The sequence below is a fragment of the Heterodontus francisci genome, unplaced genomic scaffold, assembly GCF_036365525.1.
Source record: "Heterodontus francisci isolate sHetFra1 unplaced genomic scaffold, sHetFra1.hap1 HAP1_SCAFFOLD_43, whole genome shotgun sequence".
In the NCBI taxonomy this organism is placed as follows: Eukaryota; Metazoa; Chordata; class Chondrichthyes; order Heterodontiformes; family Heterodontidae; genus Heterodontus; species Heterodontus francisci.
The window spans coordinates 17,206,532-17,221,100 of NW_027141852.1; the positions used below are offsets into that span (position 1 = coordinate 17,206,532).

At 42.7% G+C, this 14,569-nt stretch overlaps 2 non-coding genes across 2 annotated transcripts; both read left to right on the forward strand.

Annotated features, from left to right (window-relative positions):
* The first annotated feature begins 1,846 nt into the window (after window positions 1-1,846).
* trnaf-gaa (transfer RNA phenylalanine (anticodon GAA)) lies at window positions 1,847-1,919 on the forward strand. Its single transcript has one exon. It is a non-coding gene; the product is annotated as a tRNA-Phe (tRNA).
* A 4,537-nt stretch (window positions 1,920-6,456) lies between these two features.
* Window positions 6,457-6,529, forward strand: trnaf-gaa (transfer RNA phenylalanine (anticodon GAA)). Its single transcript has one exon. It is a non-coding gene; the product is annotated as a tRNA-Phe (tRNA).
* The last annotated feature ends 8,040 nt before the right edge of the window (window positions 6,530-14,569 follow it).

Below are 14,569 nucleotides of genomic sequence, written 5' to 3' on the forward strand. Positions count from 1 at the left end.
TCTACATCCCAGAGCACTTACGGAAGTGGCCCTCGAAATAGCAGATGCATTTCTGGTCTTTTTTCAAAATTCTATCGACTCTGGAACAGTTCCAATGGATTGGACGGGAGTTAATGTAACTCCACTATTTAAAAAAGGAGGCAGAAAGAAAACAGCGAATTATATACCGGTTAGCCTGACATCAGTCGTGGGGAAAATGCTGGAGTCCATTATAAAAGATGTAATAGCAGAGTGCAATAATAACTCGTCTCCACTCCTAGTATTTCTAAATCCCACACATTCACTATAATGTGAACAATTGTTTCCTGTTGTGTCTCTCTCAGATTTGTAAACTTCACTGTATTGGAGTGAGGTGACATCTACTGGCGGGAAGCAAGAACTGCAAGCAAGCAGCAGAAACTCCACAGTCTGTCAGGGTGAAAGAAACATTGCAATGTGAGGAGACAGCGAAGTGGTTTGATTGGGTAGATGGAGACATGATTCCACTTGTGGTGGTGTCTGAAGCAAAGGCCAGAAATACAAAATTGTCATTAATAAAAGAAATGAGGAATTCATGAAAAATGTAGTAACGTAGTGAATGGTTAGAATGTGGATAGAATAGAAAGTGAGATTGGATGGACAGAAGCAGTCTGAAAGGATGGCTGAAACAAAAGGTGAACACCCTGAAATGTTAACTGTGTTTCTCTCTCCACAGATGCTGCCAGAGCTGTTGAACATTTCCAACACTTTCTGTTATGATTTCAGCATTTACAGGATGTTGCTTTGATCTAAAAAAAATGGATGATTGGCTGGGGGGTTTCAGTGAAATTTCACAGCAGCTAATAAAGCCTGACCTGTCAGTGGCTCGTTGGTCTAGGAATATGATTCTTGCTTGGGGAGTATGGTTAATTAACAAGCGAGAGATCCGGGGTTCAAGCCCTGGACGAGCCCTGGTCTGCTGGCATTTTTAGATTAAGGTTATCTATTGGTTTCAGCCTTGCAGAAGGTGAAATTGACTTCCATACGGAGCTGGCTTGAGGACCAGACAACTGGATTCAAAGAGCTTGTCGACAAAATTGTAATTAACTAAATGTACAGATAGCCAAGTGGGAATATAAAGTTGTTGCTGTAATTGTGAGCTGACTCCAAAAACAGCTGGACTGGGCTCTGGACTGGAATGGAATGGAATTCTTCAGTGTTTCTGTTGTTGGGCTTGCATTGACTCATCGATTTTCTTGTTTTTCACTTTGTCGATGCCTTTGAATAATTGTGGATCCTTCTTCAGAGTGTCTTCTTTCACCAGGTAGTTCTGACCTCTGATGATGTTGATTGTAATCAGCTTCAATTCGCTGATAGTTTTGGAAGTGAGCAGATTTCCTTTGCTTGATTCTACAACATGGAACTCAGTCTGACATGTGGACCCATGGGAGGATTTGAATGCCACCCCTGCGTTGGAGTTGCATCCATCCCATAAGAGACCGAGTAGAAGTGACAGTTCTGTCAGTCGAATATGAGACTTTTAATGGCAGGGTTGTGAGTTTGAGTGCCATTCTGTTTTTCCCTTTTGTAAGGCTTCATGAGCAGAGAGTACAGGGAGTGTTTGAAATGAGCAAGTCTCGCTTTGATTCAGGACTCTTCCCTCTCAGCAGCATCTCACTATGAAAGATTGAATTTGATCTCATTTCATTCTCAGCTCGGGGTCTGTGCGGCTCAATGGCACTTCTGGCTGTCTCCCGCTTCACAATCCATCAGTACCGAGAAAGCAATGGGGAATATTACTCACATGTTGTGTTCTTTAATTTTTTGGAAAACTTGAATGTATGTATTTTCTTCCAAAACAAGGACACCAAGCCGTTATTAATGTAGGGCTGAAATAGCTCAGTTGGGAGAGCGTTAGACTGAAGATCTAAAGGTCCCTGGTTCAATCCCGGGTTTCAGCAATTTAGCTTCCTTATGCGTCCCTTGCCTTGGTTCTGATTTTCCAGTTGCACAATTTACTTTGAGATTATTTCCCAAGCACCAGTGGATTGAATTTGAGAAACAACACAGAGTCATTTACAACATCGAAGGTGGTCATTTGGCCTATCACGTCCATGCTGGCTCTCCCCGGAGCAATCTAGTCAGTTCCACTCACCAGCTCGATCCCTTTCCTCCTGCAAGTTTCTTTCCTTCAAGTATCCATCCAATTTCCTTTTCAAATCATTGATAGTCTCTGCTTCCACCACACTCGTGGGCCAAGACATTACCACCCACAACATAAAAAATTCCACCTCATCAAGGATGGGAAATACTTACATCTTCTATATTTGCTTATTCTCTATTTCTATGAGAATAGACTGGCAGTCAACATGAAAGGAAACCCAAAAATCTTCGAGCAGCATGTAAATGATAAGTGGGTATTAAGAGGTTGAGTCGGGCCTATTAGGGACAAAAAGGATAATATAAGCTTAGAGGTGCAGGGCAATGTTAATCAACTTAATGAGTACTTTGCATCAGTGATCACTAAGGAAGTGGAATTTGACAAAATATCAGTTGAAGTGAAGAAAGTAGAGGAAATGGAGAGAGTACAAATTAGGAGAGGGAGGTACTAAAAAGGCTGGCTGTGCTTAGGGAAGATAAATCACCTGGTCCGGATGGCTCACATCCCAGGTTGCGAAAGGAAATGCGGATGCAGATAACGGAAGGGCTTGCTATAATCTTCCAATCTTCCCTGGATACGGGGGAGGTGCCAGAGGATTAAACAGTGGCAAATGCGACACCCTTATTCAAGAAAGGGTGTAAGGACCGTCCGGGTAACTACAGGCTAGTTAGATTAACAGCGGTGGGTCAGGTTTTAGAAAGAGTAATCAGGGTAAAAAATCAACAGTCACTTGGAGAGGTTCGAGTTAATTAAGGAGAGTGAGCATGGATTTATAAATAGGAGTTCATGCTTGACTAATCCAGCTGCATTTTTTGATGAACTAACAGAGCAGCTTGATGAAGGGAATGCAGTGGATGTTGTTTATATGGATTTTAAGGAAGCGTTTGACAAGGTGCCACATAAAAGGGCGGTTAACAAAACTGAGGTTCGTGGTATAGGAGGGTCAGTGTCCAATTGGATAGAAAATTGGTTTAAGGACAGAAAACAGCGAGTCTTATTAAATGGTTCTTTGTCAGACTGGAGGATAGTCGACAGTGGTGTTCCCCAAGGGTCAGTGCTAGAACCACTGCTTTTTTTGCTCAAGGTAAGTGACTTGGATCTTGGAATACAGAGTAGAATCTCAAAATATCCCGATGACAACAAACTTGGAGGAGCGGCAAACAGTGAGGATGATATGAACTGCCTGCAACAGGACAGTGATAGGCTAGCAGAATGGGCAGACAGGTGGCAGATGGAATTTAATAGTGACAAGTGTGAGGTGATGTATTTTGGCATAAGGAATAGGGAGAGGCAATATATACTTAATGGCACAGTTCTAAAGAGTGCACTGGAATAGAGGGACTTGGGGTTCATGTGCATCAATCTTTGAAGGTGGCAAGACATATTGCGAGAGTGGTTCGCAAAGCATATGGGATCTTGGGCTTGAAATTGAGGCATTGAGTACAAAAGCAGGGAAGTTATGCTGAACCATTATAAAACTCTGGTTAGGCCCCAATTGGAGTGTTGCTTCCAGTTCTGCTCAGCAGACTTTAGAAAGAGTGTGAGGGTCCTTGAGAGGACGCAGAGGCGATTTACCAGAATGGATCCAGGGATGGGGGATTTTAGTTACAAGGTTAGGTTGGAAAAGCTATGATTATTCTGCCTATATCAAAGGAGATTGAGTGGAGAATTGATAGAGGTGTAAAACACCTCTAGAGAACAGGCCATCCTGGACTGGATATTGTGTAATGAGAAAGGATTAGTTAACAATCTTGTTGTGTGGGGTCCCTTGGGGAAGTGCGCCCATAATATGATAAAATTCTTCATTAAGATGGAGAGTGAGAGAGTTGATTCCGAGACTTGGGTCCTGAATCTAAACAAAGAAAACTATGAAGGTATGAGGCGGGAGTTGGCTATGATAGATTGGGGAACGTTACTTAAAGGGTTGACAGTGGATAGGCAATGGCAAGCATTTAAAGAGCGCATGGATGAATTACAACAATTGTTCATTCCTGTCTGTGCAAAAGTAAAACAGGAAGGGTGGCTCAACTGTGGCTTACAAAAGAAATTAAGGAAAGTATTAGATCCAAGGAGGAGAAATATAAAATGGCCAGAACAAGCAGCAAACCTGAAGATTGTGAGCAGTTTGGAATTTAGCAGAGGAGGACAAAAGGATTGATTAAGAAGGGGGAACTAGAGTATGAGAGTAAGCTAGCAAAGAACATAAAAACTGACTGTAAAAGCTTCTATAGATATGTGTCGAGAAAAAGATTAGTGAAGACAAATGTGGGCCCCTTACAGTCAGAAACGGGGGAATTTATAATGGGGGACAAAGAAATGGCAGACCAATTAAATACATACTTTGGATCTGTCTTCACAACGGAGGATACAAATTATCTCCCAGACATGTTGGGGAACATAGGGTCTAGTGAGAAGGAGGAACTGTATGAGATCAGTATTAGTAGGGAATGTTTGGGAAATTGATGGGATTGAAGGTCGATAAATCCCCAGGGCCTGATAATCTACATCCCAGAGTAATTAAGGAAGTGGCCCTTGAAATAGCAGATGCATTTCTGGTCTTTTTTCAAAATTCTATCGACTCTGGAACAGTTCCAATGGATTGGACGGGAGTTAATGTAACTCCACTATTTTAAAAAAGAGGCAGAAAGAAAACAGCGAATTATATACCGGTTAGCCTGACATCAGTCGTGGGGAAAATGCTGGAGTCCATGATAAAAGATGTAATAGCAGAGTGCAATAATAACACGTCTCCACTCCTAGTATTTCTAAATCCCACACATTCACTATAATGTGAACAATTATTTCCTGTTGTGTCTCTCTCAGATTTGTAAACTTCACTGTATTGGAGTGAGGTGACATCTACTGGCGGGAAGCAAGAACTGCAATCAAGCAGCAGAAACTCCACAGTCTGTCAGGGTGAAAGAAACATTGCAATGTGAGGATACAGCGAAGTGGTTTGATTGGGTAGATGGAGACATGATTCCACTTGTGGTGGTGTCTGAAGCAAAGGCCAGAAATACAAAATTGTCATTAATAAAAGAAATGAGGAATTCATGAAAAATGTAGTAACGTAGTGAATGGTTAGAATGTGGATAGAATAGAAAGTGAGATTGGATGGACAGACGCAGTCTGGAAGGATGGCTGAAACAAAAGGTGAGTGCCCTGAAACGTTAACTGTGTTTCTCACAGCACAGATGCTGCCAGAGCTGCTGAACATTTCCAGCACTTTCTGTTTTTATTTCAGCATTTGCAGGATGTTGCTTTGATCTGAAAAAAATGGATGATTGGCTGGGGGGTTCCAGTGAAATTCCACAGCAGCTAATAAAGCCTGACCTGCCAGTGGCTCGTTGGTCTAGGGGTATGATTCTCGCTTCGGGAGTATGGTTAATTAACATGCGAGAGATCTTGGGTTTAAGTCCCGGATGAGCCCTGGTCTGCTGGCATTTTTAGATTAAGGTTATCTATTGGTTTCAGCCTTGCAGAAGGTGGAATTGACTTCCATACGGAGCTGGCTTGAGGACCAGACAACTGGATTCAAAGAGCTTGTCGACAACATTGTAATTAACTAAATGCACAGATAGCCAAGTGGGAATATAAAGTTGTTGCTGTAATTGTGACCTGACTCCAAAAACAACAGGACTGGGTTCTGGACTGGAATGAAATGGAATTCTTCAGTGTTTCTGTTGTTTGGCTTGCATTGACACATCAATTTTCTTGTGTTTCACTTTGTTGATGTGTTTGAATAATTGTGGATCCTTCTTCAGAGTGTCTTCTTTCACCAGGTCGTTCTGACCTCTGATGATGTTGATCGTAATCAGCTTCAATTCGCTGATAGTTTTGGAAGTGAGCAGATTTCCTTTGCTTGATTCTACAACATGGAACTCAGTCTGACATGTGGACCCATGGGAGGATTTGAATGCCACCCCTGCGTTGGAGTTGCATCCATCCAATAAGAGAGCGAGTAGAAGTGTCAGTCGAACATGAGACTGTTAATGGCAGGGTTGTGAGTTTGAGTGCCATTCTGTTTTTCCCTTTTTTAAGGCTTCTTGAGCAGAGAGTACAGGGAGTGTTTGAAATGAGCAAATCTCGCTTTGATTCAGGACTCTTACCTCTCTGCAGCATCTCGCTGTGAAAGATTGAATTTGATCTCATTTCATTCTCAGCTCAGGGTCTGAGCGGCTCATTGGCACTTCTGGCTGTCTCCCGCTTCACAATCCATCAGTACTGAGAAAGCAATGGGGAATATTACTCACATGTTGTGTTCTTTAATTTTTTGGAAAACTTGAATGTATGTATTTTCTTCCAAAATAAGGACACCAAGCCACTATTAATGTTGGGCTGAAATAGCTCAGTTGGGAGAGCGTTGGACTGAAGATCTAAAGGTCCCTGGTTCAATCCCGGGTTTCAGCAATTCCGCTTCCTTATGCGTCCCTTGCCTTGGCTCTGATTTTCCAGTTGCACAATTTACTTTGAAATTATTTACCAAACACCAGTGGATTGAATTTGAGAAACAACACAGAGTCATTTGCAGCACAGAAGGTGGTCGTTTGGCCTATCACGTCCATGCTGGCTCTCCCCGGAGCAATCTAGTCAGTTCCACTCACCAGCTCGATCCCTTTCCTCCTGCAAGTTTCTTTCCTTCAAGTATCCATCCAATTTCCTTTTCAAATCATTGATTGTCTCTGCTTCCACCACACTCGTGGGCCAAGTCATTACTACCCACAACATAAAAAAGTTCCACCTCATCAAGGATGGGAAATACTTATATCTTCTATATTCAGCTTATTCTCTATTTCTATGAGAATAAAATGGCAGTCAACATGAAAGGAAACCCAAAAATCTTCGAGCAGCATGTAAATGATAAGTGGGTAGTAAGAGGTTGAGTCGGGCCTATTAGGGAGAAAGAGGATAATATATGCTTAGAGGTGCAGGGCAATGTTAATCTGCTTAATGAGTACTTTGTATCAGTGATCACTAAGGAAGTGGAATTGGACAAAATATCAGTAGAAGTGAAGAGAGTAGAGGCAATGGATAGGGTACAAATTGAGAGAGGGAGGTACTAAAAAGGCTGGCTGTGCTTAGGGTAGATAAATCACCTGTTCCGGATGGCTTGCATCCCAGGTTGCGAAAGGAAATGTGGATGCAGATAACGGAAGGGTTCAGTATAATCTTCCAATCTTCCCTGGATATGGGGGAGGTGCCAGAGGATAAACAGTGGCAAATGCGACGCCCTTATTCAAGAAAGGGTGTAAGGACAGTCTGGGTAACTACAGGCTAGTTAGATTAACAGCAGTGGTGGGTAAGGTTTTAGAAAGAATAATCAGGGTAAAAAATCAACAGTCACTTGGAGAGGTTTGAGTTAATTAAGGAGAGTGAGCATGGATTTATAAATGAAAGTTCATGCTTGACTAATCTAACTGCATTTTTTGATGAACTAACAGAGCAGGTTGATGAAGGGAATGCAGTGGATGTTGTTTATATGGATTTTAAGGAAGCGTTTGACAAGGTACCACATAAAAGGGCGGTTAACAAAATTGAGGTTCGTGGAATAGGAGGGTCAGTGTCCAATTGGATAGAAAATTGGTTTAAGGACAGAAAACAGCGAGTCTTATGAAATGGTTCTTTGTCAGACTGGAGGATAGTCGACAGAGGTGTTCCCCAAGTGTCAGTGCTAGAACCACTGCTTTTTTTTGCTCAAGATAAATGACTTTGATCTTGGAATACAGAGTAGAATCTCAAAATATCCCGATGACAACAAACTTGGAGGAGTGGCAAACAGTGAGGATGATATGAACTGCCTGCAACAGGACAATGATAGGCTAGCAGAATGGGCAGACAGGTGGCAGATGGAATTTAATAGTGATAAGTGTGAGGTGATGTATTTTGGCAGAAGGAATAGGGAGAGGCAATATATACTTAATGGCACAGTTCTAAAGAGTGTGCTGGAATAGAGGGACTTGGGGTTCATGTGCATCAATCTTTGAAGGTGGCAAGACATATTGCGAGAGTGGTTAGCAAAGTATATGGGATCTTGGGCTTTATAAATAGAGGCATTGAGTACAAAGCCGGGAAGTTATGCTGAACCATTATAAAGCTCTGATTAGGCCCCAATTGGAGTGTTGCTTCCAGTATTGCTTACCATACTTAAGAAAGAATGTGAGGGTCCTTGAGAGGATGCAGAGGAAATTTACCAGAATGGATCCAGGGATGGAGGATTTTAGTTACAAGGTTAGGTTGGAAAAGCTAGGGTTGTTCTGCCTGTATCAAACGAGAGTGAGGGAAGAATTGATAGATGTGTTTTAGGCTATGACAGTTTTAAATAAGTTGGCAAGGAAACATTGTTCCCGTTAACTATTGGTACAAGGACTAGGGGACACAGACTGAAGGTTTTGGACAGGAGGTACAGGGGGAATGTGCGGAATAACTTTTTTACACTGATTGGTGATGATCTGTAACTCGCTGCCCACGAGGGCGGTGGAAATGGAGATAATCGAGGATTACAAAAGGAATTTGAATGGGCACTTGAAGGAAATAATTTTACAGGGCTATGGGGATCGAGCAGACAAGTAATAACTCGTCTCCACTCCTAGTATTTCTAAATCCCACACATTCACCAGAATGTGAACAATTCTTTCCTGTTTTGTCTCTCTCAGATTTGTAAACTTCACTGTATTGGAGTGAAGTGACATCTACTGGCAAGAAACAAGAACTGCCATGCTGAGATCAGCCATGATTGTATTGAATGGCAGAGCAGACTCGAGGGGCTGAATTGCCGACTCCTGCTTCTAGTTCTTATGTTCATAGAATCACACAGCACAGAAGGAGGCCATTCGGCCCCATTGTGCCTCTGCTGACTCTCTAACAAAAAGATGCAATTAGTCCAACCCCCTGCCTATTTCCCCATAATCCTGGAGAATTTCACTTTGAAATATTTGTCCAATTCCTTTATGAAAGTTATAATTGAATCTGTTTCCACCACCCTGTCAGACAATTCATTCCAAATCCGAATCAGTTACTGGGTTAAAAGATCTCTCCTCACCTCCCCTTGACATTTTTGGCCAATTATTTTAAATCTGTGTCCTCTGGTTACTGACCCCCAGGACATTGGAAACAGTTTCTCCCTCTCTACCGTATGAAAATCCTTCATGATTCTGAACACCTCTATTAAATCTTGCCTTAACCTTCTCTACTCTGAAGAGAACAATCGCAGCTTCACCAGCCTGTCCAGAGAACTGACACCCCTCATCTCTGGGATCATTCTGGTAAATCTCCTCTGAACTGTCTCAGAAGCTTTGATGTCCTTTCTAAAGCCTGGTGCCCAGAACTGGAAACATTACTCGAGCTGAGATCGAGCCAGCGACGCCCACATCCCACGAACGAATAAAAAAACGCTCCCTGCCCAGTCCCCAAATCTTATTCATTTAGAAACGCTCCCTGCCCAGTCTCCAATTCTTATCGATTTACAGACGCTTCCTGACCAGTACCCAATTCTTATCGATTTACAGATGCTTCCTGACCAGTACCCAAATCTTAATCATTTAGAGACGCTCCCTGCCCAGTCCCCAATGCTTATCCATTTACAGACGCTCCCTGACCAGTACCCAAATTTTATTCATTTAGAGACGCTCCCTGCCCAGTCCCTAATTCTTATCCATCTACAGACACTCCCTGACCAGTACCCAAATCTTATTCATTTAGAGACACTCCCTGACCAGTACCCAAATTTTATTCATTTAGAGACGCTCCCTGCCCAGTCCCCAATTCTTATCCATTTACAGACGCTCCCTGACCAGTATCCAAATGTTATTCATTTGGAGACCCTCCCTGCCCAGTTCCCAATTCTTATCCATTTACAGACGCTCCCTGACCAGTACCCAAATTTTATTCATTTAGAGACGCTCCCTGCCCAGTCTCGAATTCTTCTCCATCTCCAGACGCTCCCTGCCCAGACCCCAATTCTTTTCCATTTATAGACGCTCCCTGACCAGTACCCTAATTTTATTCATTTAGAGACGCTCCCTGCCCAGTCCCCAATTCTTATGAATTTACAGACGCTCCCTGACCAGTACCCAAATTTTATTCATTTAGAGACGCTCCCTGCCCAGTCTCCAATTCTTATCCATCTCCAGACGCTCCCTGCCCAGACCCCAATTCTTATCCATTTATGGACGCGGTTTCGGGAAGCCTCACCGGGAAAGGCTTCACCGTCGCCATCCGCAGGGATACAGATGGGATTGTTCCATGTTATTGTGGCCCGGAGGCCCTGCTCCAGCTGTGTGAGCCCGCAAAGGGCGCGGTCTTCTCGCACTTTGTGAATATCCCGCTCCAACTCCGAACCCGCAGCTCCAGCTCCTGACAGAGCTGTCTCTACTGCGCCTGCGCGCCCCGCTCCTGTCACAGATTGGGCGGATTCTAGGCCGCTGAGCATTCTGGGTACCACACCTGTCATTAATGCTATTCTTTCAGCTGATAGGTTTTATTACGTACATTTCATGTCCTGGTATCGTCGTGAGTGTTTTCTTTTGTACCTGTCAATGCCTGGGAGGATAGAGTCAGCTTCACTTTGTAGCCATGAGTTTCTGGTGTGAGAAAGTGGTGTTTAACTCAGTATATTTCAGTTTTTGGTCTGTGACTGTGGGTATTATTCAGTACCTGTTTGTTTCTGCTATTGCTCTGTGAGTTTCACCACATATCTTTCAACAACTTGTATGTGAGCATCAGCTTTTGTCTATATCTATCAGTTTCTGAGAAGTGAGAAAGGGTTTGATTCTATCCCTATCAGTTTCTGTTACATGCATGTGTCTTTAATCTGCACCTCCTCTGAGTGTGTCTTCTTCTCTGCACTTGTAGGTGAGTATGTGTTTTGCTTTGTATCTCTCAGTCTTTGAAGTGTGAGCCTGGGTTTGTCCCTAATTTCCTTTTTACCTTGCAGTTGGGATATGAAAGAAAGATTTTTCCACGTTACCTGCCAACTGCTGCTAAGTGACTGTGGGTTTCACACTGTAACTGTCAATTTCTTGTCTGGTAATGCGAAGTTTTCAGTGCACCTGTCAGTTTCTAGTCTAGGACTGAGTTGGTTTTACTCTGTCCCTAGCATTCGCTGGTATGTTAGTGTGGGGTTTACATTGTACCTGTCAGTTTCTTGTATGTGAGTGTTGATTTCACTCTGAAAAGAATCATAGATCATAGAATAGTTACAGAACAAAAGGAAGCCATTCAGTTCATTGTGCTTGTGCTGCTTCTCTGCACGAGCAACTCAGCTCATGCCACAGACTCATGTATTCCATGAAAACATGCACTTTTTTCACTTCAGATAATTATCTTTTACCATTTTGAAAGTCATGGTTGAATCAGCCTCCATCACACTCTCAAACAGTGCATATCAGATCTTAACCAATCGCTGTGCAAAATAAGTTTTTCCTCATGTTGCCTTTGGTTCTTTTGCCAGTCACCTTAAATCGGTGTCCTCTGGTTACAGAGCCTTGAATAATATTCCCCATTGCTTTCTCAGCACTGATGGATTGTGAAGCAGGAGACAGCCAGAAGTCCCACTGAGCCGCACTGATCCCGAGCTGGGAATGAAATGAGATGAAGTTCAATCGTTCACAGCGAGATGCTGCAGAGAGATAAGAGTCCCGAATCAAAGTGAGACTTTCTCATAGTTTTGCTGAATTTCATTTCAAACACTCCTTGTACTCTCTGCTCATGAAGCCTTAAAAAAGGGAAAAACAAAATGGCACTCAAACTCACCACCCTGAAATTAAAAGTTTAATGTTCGACTGACTGAACTGTCACTTCTACTCGGTCGCTTATTGGATGGATGCAACTGTATTCTTCAACGCAGGGGTGGCATTCAAATCCTCCCATGGGTCCACATGTCAGACTGAGTTCCATGTTGTAGACTCAAGCAAAGGAAATCTGCTCAGTTCCAAAACTATCAGTGAGGTGAAGCTCATTCCGATCATCATCATCAGAGGTCAGAACTACCTGGTGAAAGAAAACACCCTGAAGAAGGATCCACAATTATTCAAATGCATCAACAAAGTGAAAAACAAGAAAATCAATGAGCCAATGCAAGCCAAACAACAGAAATGGGAATGGTTTCCTTTCCATACCAGAACCCAGTTCTGTTGTTTTTTGGAGCCAGGCTTCAGTTAAAGTTACAACTTTATATTCCTACTTGGCTCTCTGCACATTTCATTCATTCCAATTTTGTCGACAAGCTCTTTGAATCCAGCCCTCTGGTCCTCAAGCAGGCTCCATATGGAAATCAATTCCGCCTTCTGTAAGGCTGAAACCAATCGACGACCTTAAACTAAAAACACCAACAAAGAAGGGCTTGTCCAGGATTTGAACCCAGGATCTCTCGCACATTAATTAATCACTTACCCTAAGCAAGAATCATACCCCGAGATCAACATGCCACTGATATCAGAACTTCCTTTTAGCTCCTGTGGAATTTCACTGGCAGCCAAAGCCAATCATCCATTTTTTTTCAGATCAAAGCAACATCCTGCAAATTCTGAAATAAAAACAGAAAGTGCTGGAAATGTTCAGAAACTCTGGCAGCATCTGTGGAGAGAGAAACAGAGTTAACCTTTCAGGGCGTTTCCCTTTTGTTTGAGCCATCCTTTCACACTGCTTCTGTCCACCCAATCTCACTTTCTATTCTATCGAGATTCCACCCACTCACCACCTGAATACATTTGTCATGAATTCCTCATATCTTTTAATAATGACAATTTTATATTTCAGGCCTTTGCTTTGGACTCCACCACAAGTGGTATCATGTCTCCATCAACCCAATCAAACACATTCACTATTTCCTCACATTGAAATGTTTCTTTCACCCTGACAGACGATGGAGTATCTGCTGCTTGGTTGCAGTTCTTGCTTCCTGCCAGTAAATGTCACCTCACTCCAGTACAGTGAAGTTTACAAATCTGAGAGCCACACAAGAAGAAAAATTGTTCACATTATAGTGAACAAGTCCCTCTATTCCTGCACACTCTTTAGAACTGTGCCATTAAGTATATATTGCCTCTCCCTATTTCTTCTGCCAAAATGCATCACCTCACACTAGTCACTATTAAATTCCATCTGCCACCTGTCTGCCCATTCTGCTAGCCTATCATTGTCTTGTTGCAGGCGGTTCATTTCATCCTCACTGTTTTCCACTTCTCCAAGTTTGGTTTTATCGGCATATTTTGAGATTCTGCTCTATATTCCAAGATCCAAGTCATTTATCTGTAGCAAAAAAAGCAGTGGTTCCAACAGTGACCCTTGGGGTCGAGCACTGTATTCTGTACAATTTTGGTTTCCTTATTTTATATTTATTTAGAGATACAGCACTGAAACAGACCCTTCAGCCGACCGAGTCTGTGCTGACCAAAAACCACCCATTTATACTCGCCCTGCAGTAATCCCATATTCCCTACCACCTACCTGCACTGGGAGCAATTTACAACAGCCAATTTACCTATCACCTGCAAGTCTCTGGCTGCAGGAGGAAACCAAAGCACCCAGCAAAAACCCACATGGTCACAGGGAGAACTTGCAAACTCTGCACAGGCAGTCGCCAGAATCAAACCTCGGTTTTTGGAGCTGTGAGGTTGCGGTGCTAACCACTGTGCCGCCCATGACAATGCCACTACGCCATCACTTCCCCTTATCTAAGGAAGGATAGACTTGTCACAGAGGGAATGCAATGGAGATTCACCAGACTAATCCCCTTATGATGAGAGACTGCAGAAACTGGGCCCAAATTCTCTGGAGTTTCAAAGAATGAGAGGTGATCTCATTGAAACTTCCAAAATTCTTACAGGGTGTGACAGGGTAGATATGGATAGGATGTTTCCTCTGTCTAGTGAGTCTGGAAGAAGGGGACACATTCTCAGAATAAGGACAGGCCATTTGAGACTGAGATGAGCAGGAATTTCTTTACTCAGAGGGTGGGTAATCTGTGGAATTCTTTATCCCAGAGGGCTGTGGAGGCCCAATTACTGAACATATTCAAGACAGAAATCAATAGATTTCTAAATACTACCGGGATCAAGGGATATGGAGATAGCAGGGAAAAATGGCAAAGAGGGATATGATCAGCCACGATCTGTTTGAATGGCAGAGCAGGCTCAATGGGCTGATTGGCCTAATGCCCCTATTTCCTATGATCCTATGAATCCCAATAATGTACATCAGACGTTATACCGAGCTATGCATTACATACCAGTTCAAAAATCCCACAGAGATTAAGACTGAAAGATACAGTATCAGTTCCATTACTACAAAGTGAAGGACTTGGAGCATGCAGAGCAGCCCATGTATAAGATTGAAAGTTATGTTTTCATTCACAATAATTTTCACAGAGCTAAATATTGAATACCAATCCACAACTTGTACAGGACTACCAAATAAAACCTACAACTGTGAAATACAGTTAATCCATATTTT